Here is a 16227-nt window from a genome sequence, read left to right on the forward strand (position 1 = left end):
TATGCACAAACTGTAATAAAATAATTATAAGACAGGTACATTAATACCAAACTTACAGAAATAAAAAAAGATCGTAACAGTCTGAACAACCGAATGCCAACAAATTAGACAACTTAAATGAAGTGGATTCATTCATAGAAAGACACAAAGTGGGGCGCCTGGGTGGCGCAGTCGGTTAAGCGTCCGACTTCAGCCAGGTCACGATCTCGCGGTCCGTGAGTTCGAGCCCCGCGTCGGGCTCTGGGCTGATGGCTCAGAGCCTGGAGCCTGTTTCCGATTCTGTGTCTCCCTCTCTCTCTGCCCCTCCCCCGTTCATGCTCTGTCTCTCTCTGTCCCAAAAATAAATAAACGTTGAAAAAAAAATTTTTTTTAAAAAAGAAAGACACAAAGTACTGAAACTGACTCAAGAAGAAACAGAAAGGAACTCTCTTGCCCTGTTGGTGGGAATGCAAACTGGTGCAGCTGCTATGGAAAATAGTGCGGAGGTTCCCCAAGATATTAAAAACAGAACTACCCTATGACCCGGCAATAGCACTGCTAGGAATTTACTCAAGGGATACAGGAGTGCTGATGCATAGGGGCAAGTGTACCCCAATGTTTAGAGCAGCGCTTTCAACAATAGCCAAATTATGCAAAGAGCCTAAATGTCCATCAACTGACGAATGGATAAAGATGTGGTTTATATATACAATGGAATACTACTTGGCAATAAGAAAGAATGAAATCTGGCCAATTGCAGCAACGTGGATGGAATTGGAGGGTATTATGCTAAGTGAAATAAGTCAGAAAGACAGATACCATATGTTTTCACTCATATGTGGATCCTGAGAAACTTAACAGAAGACCATGGGGGAGGGGAAGGGAAAAAAAAAAGTTACAGAGAGGGAGGGAGGCAAACCATAAGACTCTTGGATACTGAGAACAAACAGAGTGCTCGCTTTGGCAGCACATATACTGAGAACAAACTGAGGGTGGATGGGGGGGTGGGGGAGAGGGGAAAGTGGGTGATGGGCATTGAGGAGGGCACTTGTTGGGATGAGCACTGGGTGTTGTATGGAACCCAATTTGACAATAAATTATCTTACAAAAAAAAGAAACAGAAAACCTGAACGGATCTATAACAAGAGATTAGTAATAAAAGAACAAAGCAAAATAAAACAAAACTACCCACAAAGAAAATCCAAGGCCCAGATGGCTTCACTGGTGAATTCTACAAGACGTTTAAGAAAGAATGGATGTTGGGGTGCCTCTGTGGCTCAGTCGGTTAAGCATCTGACTTTGGCTCAGGTCATGATCTTGTGGTTCATGAGTTCAAGCCCCGCATCAGGCTCTTTGCTGACAGCATGGCAAAGATTTATCTCCCTCTCTCTGCCCCTCCTCTGCCTCGCACATGCTCTCTCTCTCTCAAAAACAAATACACTTTAAAAAAAAAAAAAAAAGAAAGAAAAAAAAAAGGACCATATGTGAAAAACGCACAGCTAACATCATATTTAATGGTAAAAAACTGAATGCTTTCCCCCTAAGATCAGGGACAAGGATGTCCACTCTCACCACTTCTTTTCAACATTGTATTAGAGGTTCTAGCTGGAAAAAAATCAGTCAAGAAAATGAAATAAAAGGGATGCAGACTGGAAAGGAAGAAGGAAAAACAATCTCTATTTGCAGATGACATGATTTTGTAAACAGAAAATGCTCAGGAATTCACTAACGATCAATGACTTTGGCAAGGTTGCAAGATACAAGATCAATATACAAAAATTAATTGTATATCTATACACTTGCAATGAATAATCTGAAAATGAAACAAATAATTCCATTTATAATTACATCAAAAAGAAAATATATAGGAATAGATTTAATAAACGAAACGTAAAACTTATACTAGGAAAATTACAAAACATTGTTGAAAGCAATTAAAGATGATCTAAATGAATGGAAAGGCATTCTATGGTCTTGAACCAAAAGACTTCATATTATTAAGATGGCAACAATCTTCAAATTGATTGTTGTTACAGATTCAGTAAATTCCTACCAAAATCACAACCGAATTTTTTTTTTTTGCAGAAATGGACAAACTGATTGGAAAATTCATATGGAATTTCAAAGAGTTCTAAATAGCCAAAACAACTGGAAAAGAAAAACAAAGTTGGAGGACTCACATTGACCAATTTCATGAACTACAACGCTATAGTAATTGAAACAGTGTGTACTGGCATAAAAATAGATGTATACATTGATGGAAAATAGATTTAGAATCCAAAAATAAACCCATATATTTATAGTCCATTGGTTTTGGACAAGGGTGCCCAGGCAGGGCAATGGAGAAAGAATAGGTTTTTCAACAAATGATGGCGGGACAACTGGAAAGCTACATGTAAAAAATTTTTTAGTTTATTTTTGAGACAGAATGCAAGTGAGGGAGGGGCAGAGAGAGAGGGAGACACAGAAACTGAAGCAGGCTCCAGGCTCTGAGCTGTCAGCACAGAGCCTGATATGGGACTGGAACCCATGAACTGTGAGATCACGACCTGAGCTGAAGTTGGATGCTTAACCGACTGAGCCACCCAGGGTGCCCTAGAATTATACACTTTAAGTGGATGAATTATATAGTACATGAATTATATCTCAATAAACCTTATAGCAAAAAAAAAATATGAGGCAATTCGGGAAGTCTGAAGATTGACCAGGTAGATCATGAGACTAGGTATTATTAAATTTTTAGGTGTGATGGTGGTATTGAGGTTATATTTTTAAAAAATTTAATGTTAGTTATTTTTGAGACAGAGAGAGAGCACAAGCTGGCGAGGGGCAGAGAGAGAGGAGGGGAACAGAGAATCTGAAGCAGGCTCTGTGCTAACAACAGAAAGGTTATATTTAAAAGAATCCTGGGGCACCTGGGTGGCTCAGTCGGTTGTGTCCAACTCTTTTTACTTTTTTTAATGTTTATTTATTTTTGACAGAGACAGAGAGAGAGAGAGAGAGAGAGAGAGAGAGAGAGAGGGAGGGAGAGGGAGACAACGAGTGGGGGAAGGGCAGAGGGAGACACAATCCAAAGCCGATTCCAGGCTCTGAACTGTCAGCCCAGAGCCCAACATGGGGCTTGAAACTACCAGCTGCAAGATCACAATTTGAGCAGAAGTTCGCTGCTTAACCAACTGAGGCACCCAGGCATCCCTGGAGTGTCCCAACTCTTGATTTCACCTCAGGTTATGCTCTCAAGGTTGGTGAGGTCAGGCCCCACATTTGGCTGTGCACTGAGTGCAAAGGCTGCTTGGGAATCTCTCCTCTCTCTGTCCCTCTCCTGCTCATGCGCTCTCTTGAAATAAACATTTAAAAAAAATTAAAAAGAATCTTATCTTCTAGGAATACTAAAATATTTTGGATGAAATAATAAGTTCTTTTGGCCCACCTGTCCCTTAAAAGTATCACTCCCCTTTTCTGCTGGCCCACCTGTCCCTTAAAAGTATCACTCCCCTTTTCTGCTTCCCTACCCTTACAATCAAACTCCTCCTCCAAATGATCTCTCCCCCTTCTTTCCAGTTCTGTTCCCACCATTCTTTTTTGAACCCGTTCCAATCAGGCTTCCATCCTCACCATTCCAATATTGTGGCCAACAGTCAATTCTAGCCCATTAGCAATTGACTTGGTTGCTCTTCCCAGTTTACTTTCTTGGTTTCCCCTTATTTCAGTGGCTGCCCTTTCTGTCTCCTTTGCTAGTTTCATTACTGTCTCACTCCCTAAATGCTAGAATGGAATGCGTCGGGGCTCAGTCTTTAGATAACTCTTACAAATTTTTGTCTACACTTTTTGTCTAGATGATCTCATGGCTTTTAAAACTCTCTACATGCTAGGGTCTCCCAAATCCAGCCTAGACTTTTCTTCTCAACTCCAGACCCAAATATCTGCCTTGATATTTTCATATGGTAATAAGCATTTCAAACTTAACGTCTCCCATCCTGAATTTCGCAGCGCTTTCAATTCCCAACCTGCCCGTCCCAGGCTTTGCCATTTCAGTAAATGACAACTCTATTCTTTAAATCGCGCAGTCCAAAAATCTTGGAGTCCCCTAATTCCTTTTGCTTATACCCTGTATCAATCAACTCAAATCCTGGGTGCCATCCTGTCTGATTATATCCAGACACCTCATCAATCTACTGCTTGCACTTTTCCCAAGCCACCATTGTCTCTCATTTGCAGAATTGCAATGGCCTTCTAAATTGTCCCTCTCGCTTCCCTATAATCTATTCTCAAAACTCCCTTACTCCCCAACAGAATATTCTCAAAATTGAAGCTAAAGGGATTCTTTAAAAATATTAGTCATTTACTTCTCAAAATCTTTCAATGGTTTTCCCTCTCAGTAAAAGCCCAAATTCTTACAATACCCTGTAAATCCCTACACAATTTGGCATCCTGTCACCTTTGACCTCATTTCCTACTTTTCCCCTCCCACACTCTTCTTTCACTCTGACCTCCTTTCTGCTTAGAATGTAGTAGACATCTTTCTGTAGGCTCAGAATTTCTGCACTTGCCGTTCTTACTACCTGGAATGTTCTCCCAGATAAAGGACATTTCTTGCTCCCTTCCTCCTTCAGATCAGTGCTTAGAGTTGGTTTCTTAGTGCCTCTCCGCCCCCCCCCCCCCCTGCCCCGGCCTATTTAAAAAGAAATCTCTTTCCCTTCCTTAGCACTCATTATTTCTCCTTTACTGCTTCATTTTTCCCCCCATAATACTTACCATACCTGACATAGTTTATATTTTACTTACTACTTTATTTTCTATCTAAGTACAGGGATTCTTTCCCCCTGCTTTGCTAAGTGTTTGGCACATAGTTGGTACCCAGTATTTTTGAGTGTATGAATGCTACTTAAAATGCACTTATATTCTCTGCTTCATTGTTTAACTGGCGCTAGCTTCTTAAGTTTGGGTATGAATCTCTGAGGAAGGTGAGACTGATTGAATAGAAACACTATCCACTCACTCAAGACTATGCTATCTATCTCTGCAAGGGTGATCAAAGCAGAAACGTTCACATTTTAGTTGCAGCCTTGGTACTAAGCAGCCAGGTGGCATAGGGCAAATCATTTTTCCCTTCTGGCCATTAATTTCCTCAGCTGCCAAATAGATCATTGCTTTGAATGATCCATAGGATTTCTGAGAATGTAAAATGAAAGATGAAATGTTGAGTAGGACATGATAGGTCTTATTAATTTCTCCAGTACATGCAAAGATATACTTACCTGGGATTTTTTTTTTTTTTTTTTTTTTTTTAAAGGCCACGAACATACCTGGAGTCAAACCTCTGAGTTCTTTTAGGGACCTTGGATGATGCAGTTTTGCTGTGTTAAGCCCTTACACATACGAGTAATTTGAGCGATAGTTCTTGATGTCACCCTGTTCTTTCTTCTTAACAACTGAATTGTTTTCTTTTATTCCCATGTCCAAATCAGTGAGTAGTCAGTGCCCAAGGGTGCCCAGCTCCCATGGGAATTTTGTTTCCTAATCATTTGTGTGTATGTGTGGTTGGTGAGTCTTTCCACAGCCCATTTGTAACCCAGAGCCTTGATTTTCTCACTGGCAAATGTGGTGAATAACCATCAGGTCATGTTTATTTTGATGGATTCAATGGCATACCAATACTTTACATAAAGTAGGACAATGCCTGGGAGATCTCCGTAAATGCTCTGCATAAATAGGGTATGTATTGAGCTTCTACCGCCAGGGTCACTTTCTAAAACAGTTCTTTTTGATGGCTTTCTCTACTTAGTTTGTAAGTCTTCCCCATCTTACTGAAAGCAGGGTCTCAGAGATATTTGCACACCCACGTTCACAGCAGCATTCTTCGCCACAATCAAAAGATGTTGGTAACCCAAGTATCCATCCTGGTATATACAATGGAACAGAATTCAGCCTTAAAAAGGAAGGAAATTCTGACACATGCTACAACATGGAAGCGCCTTGACATTTATGCTGAGTGAAATAAGCCAGTCACAAAGAGACAATTACTGTATGATTCCACTTATATGAGGTATTTGAGGGGTCAAGTTCAGAGACATATGGTAGACTGGTGGTTGCCAGGACTTGGGGGAGTGGGGATTGAGGAGCTGTTTAAAAGGTACAGAATTCCAGTTTTATAAGATGAAAGGAGTTCTGGAGATGGTTGTACAGCAATGCAATGGTACGTCACTGATCTGCGCAGTTTAAGAGTGGTTAAAACGGTAAATTTTGTTATGTGTATCTTCCCATAATTAAAAGTTAAAAAAAATTCCCCATCCTATTTTTTAATTTTTTTAACGTTTATTTATTTTTGAGACAGAGAGAGACAGAGCATGAACGGGGGAGGGGCAGAGAGAGAGGGAGACACAGAATCGGAAGCAGGCTCCAGGCTCTGAGCTATCAGCCCAGAGCCTGACGCGGGGCTCGAACTCACCGACCGCGACCTGAGCCGAAGTCGGACGCTTAACCGACTGAGCCACCCAGGCGCCCCCCCCCCCCCAATCCTATTTTTCAAACCTTACTTTCCACTCTTCCCCTGTATCCCCCACTACCGCCTTTCAGTTAGACTGCTGCCTTCATTGTACTCCCAGTAAAACACTCCCTTTTCAGCCTTCGCTCCAAGGAGTTTCCTCTCCGGAATGTTTTCATCAACACCCATCCATTTGGGTGGTGCTTTCGCCCCCAAAGATGCTAGTTCTTCTAGATGCAACCAGGAGTCACATCCTCCAGATATCCTTACTTACACCTTCAGACCACGGTCCTTCTTCTTTCCCGCACTGCACACAGGAGCGAACACGTGCCTTTGTTTCCGCTTAGTCTCGCCGACCCTTAACATTTAAGCCCTGAGCATCAGGGGCGTTACCTCACCGTTCTCCCGCACCCGTCTTCTAACACAGAACACTCCACCACCGCGGAGCTCGGCATTCAAGAGCTCCCGGTGAAAACTCAACGCACTGGACATCGAGAGGGGAGGGAAGTCAACTCCCACTCCCACGGGGTGATCTCGTTGAGGCAGTGTGTTAATTTCACACACAAGCTCTCAGTGTCAAATTACCTGCGAACATAGGGGTTCGACGCCGCAAAACTGGGTCCTGCAGGATCCTTAATGGCAGCCCTATCATTTGCACAGCTTTGTACCCTCCGAAACACTTTCTCACGTGTCAGCCGAAAGTCACGCGAGAGGGAGGCCAGAGGCAGCGTTATTTGTTCAGGCGCTCACGTAAAAAAGGGGTTGTGGCTGGCCGTCTCGAGTCTCCGAGGCCTCAACCGGGCCGATTTCGCTTCAAGAACGCCAGAGAACCGTTAAAAAGTTGTGCTTCCGGCTCAAGTGTCCGCGCCCTGTCGAAAAGGGAAGGGGGAACCAACGCAAGCCCGGGTACGGAAAGTCACAGGGCACAATTTCCTTCATCTGAGTCGCCCGACGGTCGGGCGGGACGCGCGTAACCCAGAAGTGAAAGCTCGTTTCCTTCAGGTATTAGACCCCGACGGCAGGAAGTCCCGGCCAGATGACTTTTATCCAGGCTTTCGCGACTCCCCCCTCAGCTCTATTCACTACACTCCCTGCTTTGTGGTGCCCTGTCGCCGTGGCCACTGCATCCGACCCTCCTGGCCTAGCCTGAGTTTCGCCGCAATTTCGCAGCACCTTCGCCGTCCTTCCCTTAAAGAACCTTTATTCTACGGGTCCCTATCGGGGTCAACTGACGTTCTCGGAGGAGGCGAAAGCTCCTGGGACTTGCAGCTCCAGAAGCCCAGTACAGGCCGGCTGGCGCCTGCGCGGGGCGTTACCATAGAGAGCAGCCGCCTCTCTGGTCTCGGTTTACATTCTCTATGGTCCAGCCGGGTCGGTGGCGGTAAAAGGGAGACTGCACTGCGCAGGCGCTCTCGGCTTCTATTTTTTTTTTTTTTTTTTTTTAATCCCCGCACCAAGCGCTTAACCTCATTGGGGTGGAGGAGAAGGCGGCGGCTGTCTGGTCCGCAGCGGCAACAGTAGCGAATAATACGGCTGTAAGTACCCGGTTGGGGAGAGGAGATTTAGATCCAGCCCTCCGAGGCCCTTGCCCCTTCGCCTTGCGGTAGCAGACGCCGGGTCCGGGTGAGGGCGATGTCCAGCGCTGTCATCGGCTCTTGGGTGCACTTTGGGGGGAGGGGGCGGCCCTTAGGTGGGAGCCGGGCGGGGAGCGGGATGGGAGGGTGGGTTGTTTATCCCACCGGTAGGTCGCTGATCCCAGGCTGCTTTGCAGAGGGAGGAGGGGGCGACCGTGGGGTCAGCCCGGCTTTGTGTGCCCCTCTCTCTTTTCCTCTCCCAGACCCCACCCCGGGCCCCCTTCCTGACCCGAGTCTTACCGGCCCGGTGGGAGAAGCCAGCGAACAGCCAGTCGCGTTTGAAAAGAGCCCGGGATTGCGAGGGGAGGGGGCGAGGGAGAGAAACCCATAACAACTAGTCATCGGCGAGTGATGGGTGTGGAGAAAGATCCAGAGGGAAGGGGTGCCGGGGAGGCGGGCGGCCGGGGCTCCCAGCCGGGCTAGACAAAAGCTGAGCGAGCGGCGCCGAGCCGAGCCGGGGACCGGGCGGGATGCAGAGGGTCCCTTGGTCCCTGAGGCCCGCAGAGAGCTTCTTTCCGAAGCTGGGAAAGCGGACAAGTGCTGAGTTAAGCCTTGTGCAGCCTCCTCAACTTGCCTTTGTTGTTCTTTGGTATTGGCAGAGCCGCTCTGACGAAGAGGAGTGCACGTTAGCCTGGTTGGGTACAATGGAGCTAATCGAATTTTGCTTTCCATTTTTCGAGCCGCTCAGATGAATATGGGGTTTTCCAGGGTCTAACTTATTACATAATGTTATTAAAATAGTTGTGTTTATTTCTAAGATTAAAAAAAAAAAACTAGGTAGATCCTTGAAGCATGTTTTGTTGCATCTGGATGAATTTCTCTTGCGGGGTTCGATGATTAAATAGTGACCGTTCGTAGAACCTGCGAGCTCTTTAATCGTGATACTTTAATTTGTAGATGTGGCAGTGAGAGATTCGGATTCTCAATTCCTTTGGGAGGCAGTGATGCAGAAGAGTCAGAAGGGAGAAATAGTTGCAGGCTGCCATGTGCCTTGTCCCCTATTCTGGTGCCACAGTCCGGTATAAATTCTAGCTTTAGAGATTGTTGCTTTTATTTCTATTATTATTTGTGACATTTACTGAACTCTTGGTAAGAGGGATCCTGGACAGTGGGCTCCTTTTACTCAAAGGGAGTTGGGAGAATAGTAACATTGATGCAGAGACCTTATAGATAAAAACAAAACCACAATGTCCCAGAGTTACTGAATATTATGTATCTTCTCCATTTGCTAAGAAAGATTTAAATTTTTGTGAGCCGCTGACTTACTCATTTTTGTAAAATCGTGCAATTGCACCTTTTTTTAAAAATCTGTTTTTGTAATTTATAGTTTATCAGCTAACGTGCAGCACTATTTTTGAATTTTAAGTTTTAATTTTTACCGAAGAGCTTTCAACCCTAGCTTTATATCTTCTAGACTAAAGTAACCAAAGTCAGAAATCCTTTGAAGTGGCAGTTGGTGGTGGAGGTGTCAAATATTGTATCTCCATGTTACAATCTAAGTGGTAAATAGAGAAAAGGCCTTTGCTAACCTTACACCTTAAATTAGTGTTGGAACTGAAAACCTGGATCTCCCTGTAAGTCAGGATTTTGGCCACAGACTCAACCTTATGTAAAAGAGGCAAGCATTTTTTGTGCTAATGGGAAGCAAAAATCTGAAGCTTGGTGTTTATGCTTCAGTAACCACTGTGATAGAATCTCTTAAGTGTAGTTTGGATGATGGGAACTTACTTTTTATAGAGCAAGATTTCAGATCCTTAAAATAGTTTGACAGGGATGTTGAGAAATGATTGGCCAGAAGAACGTTAGGTTTATTGTTCATATGTGTTAGGTTTCGTTCATTGGTTTGGATTTAGATTTTTTTGCTTCAGTAGTCTGTTAACTCTATTTTCTTGAGTGGCTCAGTCTCACAATTTATAAGTTGAGTGAGAGATAGTTTCTTGGATCTGAGACTTAAATTTATCTTTGAGATTCCGTTTCTTCTTAACAATCCTCTATTTATAAAATCATAGTTCTTAGAGTATACTTTTAATTTAGTACTATTAGCAAATATTATGACCATTTAAGGGATTGTAAATATTAGAGCTGAGTTATTAAAACTGGCAGTTTTAACAACTGCAAGAAAAACAGAATCATCTAAAAGATTTCCTAAAAAATAAGAGAAGGATCTGTTAGTCTTAAAAAAAAACAAAAAACCCAACACAAAACTAAGCAAAGAACAAGTCATTGATGATAGAGTTTTTGGTTTGTAAAATGTAATAGAAGAAAGTAAATGAACCTTTTTTTTTTTTTAATGTTTATTTATTACTTTTGAGAGGCAAAGTGAGACAGAGCACGAGCAGGGAAGGGGCAGAGAGAGAGAGAGACAAAGAATCCAAAGCGGGCTTCCAGGCTGTGGGCTGTCAGCACAGAGCCCGATGTGGGGCTGGATCCCACAACCTGTGAGATCATGACCTGAGTAGAAGTCGGATGCTCAACCAACTGAGCCACCCAGGCACCCTGTAAATGAATTTTTCTTAACCCAGTGCGATCAGGGCAACATCCATAAAATGTGTGTGTGTTTGACTAAATGACCTCTAAAGGCCTTTTCTTTTTAAGCTCCGGAGTTTACTATTTCTGGTAGGTCTTCATTGCCCCAGGGCTTTCCTGCCTACTCTGTGCTCAGACCATTACTGCCATACTGAATGCTTTTCTTCCCCAGATTGTTGTGGCAGCCCCAATCCACCTCCCCACATGGGTCCCTAAAGTTGTGGCTCAGATGAGGCCTTTCTTTCATAATGCCTGTGTTGACTTCCCTCTTGTTTCCTGCCTGGAAATCTCCTCACTCCTTGCTGATTCCTGTTTTCTCCACTACCTTCCTCTTTGGAAGATTCATGCCTCTGCTTTTAGTCTCCTCTAGATCCTTGAGGGCCCTGGGAGTTTGTAGAACACTGTGGTATCCTCTGTACTTAACTACCAGGACTTGTGTAACTAGGGACTTGTGTAGCTAGTCATGGTTAATGTATGAAATATGAAAGATAGAATAGTAGAATCTGAGTTTGGGCAGAGTTCTTAGAGGCTCCATTGACCATTCTCCTATCTTTTGTCTACTGTATTCTGGTCCTCAGTCTTACACTGCAAATCTGCTTTTCTGTTCCTGGACGGGTCTTGGTTGCTAGAAAGCTAGTTGAGACCGCTCCAGAATCTGCCCCTTCCCTGTTGCCTGTTTTTCTTGGGCATAACCCTGAAGCAACATGTATTAAGTCTGTTTCTTCTCCATGTAATACATGTAATAGCTTTTCATTTCCTAGGACAGTCATCAAGCCTTCTCTAGATTTATTGATGAATTAATGTATTAAACCCTGTCTTTAGCTCGGTACCACGGGGTACAGTTGAAAAGACTGCGTGGTCCCCACATTTCAAATGCTCACAGTCTAATAAGGGAGACAGACAAAATGTTACACGTTGATGCTGCTTAGGCTGTAAGTAAGTAAATAAATAACCCTGCCCTAGATCCTTTGTCCCCTCCTGTGTTGTTTTTATTTTTTTTTTCTTTCAAGGTTTTATTTTTTTAAAGTATCTCTACACCCAGTATGGGTCTGGAACTCACAACCCCTAGATCAAGAGTCTCATGCTCTACAGACTGAGCCAGCCAGGTGCCCTGTTCTCTCATGGTTTAATCAGATTTCCCCATCTTTCTTTAGGCAATTCTGTTTTGTTAGTGTTCTTTCTTTCTTTCTAAAGTTTATTTATTTATTTTGAGAGAGAAGTGTGAGTGTGAGAAGTGAGCGGGGAGGGACAAGACAGAGAAGGAGAGAGAAAGAGAGAGAATCCCAAGCATTTCTGCCCTGTCAGCGCAGAGCCCAAGGCAGGGTTCCATCTCACAAACCTCCAGATCATGACCTGAGCTGAAATCAAGAGTCCATCGGCTAACCGACTGAGCCACCGGGGCACCCCCATTAGTGTCCTTTAAATGCAGTGTCTGAAATGAAACAACTTGCTGTGACCTGACCAGAGCATACAGCTGTTGTCTTAGGTTAGGAACTGTATCAAGGGTTCAGACTTTGTTGTACATTCTGACTATGCCACTTGCTAGCCCTATGACTTTGGGCCGTGGGCCCATTAAATCATCTCTTCATGTTTTAATGAATTCACCTATAAAACAAATGTGAGGGGAAGGGAAGGCAGTGTTAAAAGTAATATCTACTTACAGGGTTGTAAGGATTAAATGAGATATGTCAAGTGCTGAGAATAGTGATTGGCATATAGTAAGTGGCTATATACATGATATTCCCACTATGTATTTGTGGTAGGAGTTGATAATATTAATGACAAGGCAGCATACATAGCAATAATCAAGTCACCAGAGTCATTTGAGGAGCTTGTTAAAATACAAATGGTCTGACCTTATTTATTCCCCATCTACCCAGAGATTTTTGGTCAGTTAAGCCTACGAGGCCTGGGTAGACACAGTTCTAACAGTCCCTGGTGAGTCTTTAAAACAAAACCCTAATGAAAACCTTGCGTTTTATGTTAATTTTGTCAGTGATTGCGTTTGCTCTTACAAATTAAAAAAATCCCCCAAGTAATAGATGAGTAGATGCTCCTGACAGATACAAACAATGCAGATAAGGGAAAGGCTTGGCCCCAGACCTCAGGCCCCCTAGGAGGCGTATCCACTTATCAGTGTGAAATGTATCCTAAACAGTGTTGCCTGTTTTGGTAGCTACGTGTATGTGAGTGTCTTCATAATAATAAATAATAGCCAGATTTAAGGGAAAAACCCCTCGATTTTTAAATCACTTTTGCATTCATAATCTTCTTTGCTCCCTTCAGAATCCTGTTAGGTAGACGGGGAAGATAATGTTGCTATCCTCTCAATTTACAAATGAGAAACTAAGACCTGCAGGTTAAATCCCAGTCCGAGATAGAGCTGGGAAGAGAGCAGGACCTTCTGTTTCCAAACTTAAGTGTTCTTTTCTTGTCAGCTGCCTCTTAGCTACATAATTTTGTTGACTTACTGAAGTTATGGTTCATGAAATCCTCTGATCTCTTTGCCATGTCAATAAGCTGCCAAACCAGGTTTCCTCCTGTGTTTTAGTGTGTTTATACTTGCTGTTAAAAAAATGTAAATTCAAGGTTTAATAGTTAACATGTATCTGGGAAGATTGATTGTTTTGTGAAAAACATCCAGAACTGGCCTTGTAGATGTCTTTTACTCTGGCACATTTGGGTGAGTTTATGTTTCTTCAGGATAGCCGAATCCACTTTGCACCTGTCTCTGTAAGTGTTACCCTATTAACTTTCCAAGCGGAATCAGTTAAATTTATTTATAGTCTTATTATAATAATATAGCGATAGCACAGAAACTTGAGGGACCAGAGGGGAAAAGCCACATCAAACCATCCTAACACAAGGTATCATTTCTTAATGTATCACCCTGTCTGTATGTTTGTACTTCTGAGTAAGTAATGTTAGGTTTTGCATGTTTTGTGAATACTTTCTGTGTAATGACATATTATGCATCATTTAAATTTTTAATAGCTTTGTCATATTTGAGTTGACATGGCGAATTTTGGTAAACTGGGATCCTTGACAAGTAGGTGTATGTGTGTGTGTGTATATATACGTATATATACATATGTATAGATATATATACATATATATGTATATAAAATATATGTATACATATATAAATTTTAAAGTTTATTTATTTATTTGAGTAATCTCTACACCCAGCTTGGGGCTTGAACTCATGGCCCTGAGATCAAGAGTTGCGTGCTCTTCTAACTGAGCCAGCCAGGCTCACCCCCTTTCTTTAAATTACATATACTGTAATGGTGACTGTCTTTTTGCACATAGTTTGCTTCTTTGGTGTTGTTTCCTTAGGATAAATTCAAAGAAGTGAGATTATTGGGTGACTTTTGATACATACTGCCTGATTGCTGACCACAAAGTTGTACCAGTTAATAATTTTCCCAGCACCCTAAGAATGTATCACTTTCACAGAAATTTTACCAACTTCTGGCAATACATTTTAAATGTTTTTTTTTTTGTTGTTGTTACAGTGAGAGACGTGGAATCGTACATTATTTTTCATTTATTTTAAAAAAGAGCAAGGAATAATGATGGGCTTTTATATGAACCAACTGTATGCAATTTGTATTGGACATTACATGCAGGTGCTCTGTCTTACTTGCTTGGTTTTCACTCCTGTCCTGTGTGGCTACAGCTATTGCATTTCCAGATCGATGTGGAGGAAAATGCAGCCTTTGCTTTGTGGGACAGAATAGTCTATTTGTCGACATCACAATGTAATCTTATTACATTTTTATGGCCTACCTTTAAGCATTTTGTGTGTTTGTGTGTGTATGTGTGTGTGCGTGTGTGTGTGCACGTGCTCAAGGGCCCTGCCTGAAATATTTAGTAATCAGAATGTCTGGTGGTGGGGGCGAGTTAGCTGCTTTTTAAACAGATTTCCCAAGTGATTCTCAAGCCACCAGAGTTTGAGAGCTGCCTCGGGACTACCTTCCAGCTAATTTTTTGCTCGGTTTCTCCACAGTGTGTCTTTCCTGTGGGTAGAGGCAGACTCTGTTATGAAGGGTTGCTCAAACATGTTAACAGAGGCCTGCTGTATAGAGAGAATGAATTGTGTAGCAGTGTCCTTCCTAACGTAGAGTAGCTGGGTTCATTCTAGGAACAATAAGCCAGTCTTTCTAAGAGCAGTTGAACTGCATAAAAACAGCTCCTTCTCTGAAGCCTCTTTGTGGTGCTGGTGGCTGTGTTTTGTTTCAGTTCTGGTAAGTCCTAGAGCTTTCCAGACCCAAGCCATGAGGACATGGCTTTGGTTGGCCCGAGGATGGTAGGTAGACCTAGCATCCCAATGGCAATGGCCACCATGGATTGAACACCCAACTTCTTGTAGGTATGCTTTGGCCATTTTTTAAAGCAGCATTTATTAAAAAAAATATTTTTTATGTTTATTTATTTGTTTTGAGAGAGAGAGAGAGAGAGAGAGGGAGAGGGAGAACAGGTGGGGGGTGGCGCGGACAGAGGATCTGAAGCAGGCTCTGCACTGACAGTGGAGAGCCTGATGAGGTGCTCAGACTCACAAACCGTGAGATTCCGACCTAAGCTGGAGTCAGATACTTAAGCAACTGAGCCGCCCAGGCACCCTTTCTTACAGCAGTATTTAAAGACAGATGCTGTCTTCATTTTATAATGAGAGGAAGCTGGGGAACTTACTCGAAAAGTTGAATAATGGGGCGCCTGGGTGGCTCAGTCGGTTAAGCGTCCGACTTCAGCTCAGGTCACGATCTTGCAGTCTGTGAGTTTGAGCCCCGCGTCAGGCTCTGGGCTGACAGCTCGGAGCCTGGAGCCTGCTTCCGATTCTGTGTCTCCCTCTTTCTCTGCCCCTCCCCTGTTCATGCTCCGTCTCTCTCTCTCTCTCTCTCTGTCTCAAAAATAAATATAAACGTTAAAAAAAAAAAATTTAAAAAAAAAAAAAAGAAAAGTTGAATAATTTGTCCACAGTCATGCAGCTGGAAAGTGGTAGAGTCGGTTCTCGGATTCTTCAGCTTCCTTTCCATTTATTTCTGTTTTTTGCACACAGGCTATTCCTCATTCATGAAAGGTCAGTGGGGATGTCTTGGGAGAAAGTCTGCTCCCGGCGTCTGGTGGCATCTGGAGTTGCCTCCTCACTGGTCAGGAAGGACATAGAGATGCAGGTTGGCACTGGCATTTCCATGAGGGTTAGATCAGGTGATATACAGTCTCTTTTAGATTTCATTACCCGATTTGAAATCTACCCTTGGACAATCCAGGTCACTAAAGACATGATATAAACCTTTTTAATTTATTTTTTATTGTGGTTAAAATATATATAGCATAAAATATGCCATTTTAACCATTTTTAAGATTATAATTCAGTGGCATTAGTTACATTCACACTATTGTACAACCATCATCAGAGTCAGCTTCCAAATCTTTTCCATCACCCCAAACAGAAACCCTATAACCATTGAGCCATAAATCCCTGTTCCTCCCTCTTCCTCAGTCTCTGATAATTTAGAATCTACTTTCAGTCTAAGTAGACTAGGCAAGTCTAGATAATTCTAGATAACTCTAGGCATGCCTAGTCTAGATAATTCATGT

At 42.8% G+C, this 16227-nt stretch overlaps 1 protein-coding gene and 2 long non-coding RNA genes across 36 annotated transcripts in view; 1 reads left to right on the forward strand and 2 right to left on the reverse strand.

Annotated features, from left to right (window-relative positions):
- Positions 1 to 2965: 2965 nt before the first annotated feature.
- LOC147578401 (uncharacterized) lies at positions 2966 to 4631 on the reverse strand. The gene is made up of 2 exons (XR_015255160.1): positions 3451 to 4631; positions 2966 to 3409 (listed from the first exon to the last, which is right to left on the reverse strand). It is a non-coding gene; the product is annotated as an uncharacterized LOC147578401 (long non-coding RNA).
- Positions 4632 to 4778: 147 nt separating this feature from the next.
- On the reverse strand, positions 4779 to 8705 carry LOC147578402 (uncharacterized). Its single transcript, XR_015255161.1, has 2 exons — positions 8338 to 8705; positions 4779 to 8223 (listed from the first exon to the last, which is right to left on the reverse strand). It is a non-coding gene; the product is annotated as an uncharacterized LOC147578402 (long non-coding RNA).
- Positions 7475 to 16227, forward strand: part of CLASP1 (cytoplasmic linker associated protein 1) — a 275809-nt gene continuing 267056 nt past the window's right edge. For 15 of the 34 annotated variants that reach the window (XM_086718362.1, XM_086718363.1, XM_086718357.1 and 12 more), the window contains exon 1: positions 7476 to 7998. The gene's annotated coding sequence lies outside the window, so the exon portion shown is untranslated. Of the gene's footprint in view, positions 8087 to 16227 lie in introns of all 34 variants that reach the window. The other 19 variants (XM_086718374.1, XM_086718380.1, XM_086718378.1 and 16 more) reach the window with 3 other exon arrangements.

The sequence above is a fragment of the Puma concolor genome, chromosome C1 (genome assembly GCF_028749965.1).
Source record: "Puma concolor isolate L17-30 chromosome C1, mPumCon1.1.hap2, whole genome shotgun sequence".
Lineage (NCBI taxonomy): Eukaryota > Metazoa > Chordata > Mammalia > Carnivora > Felidae > Puma > Puma concolor.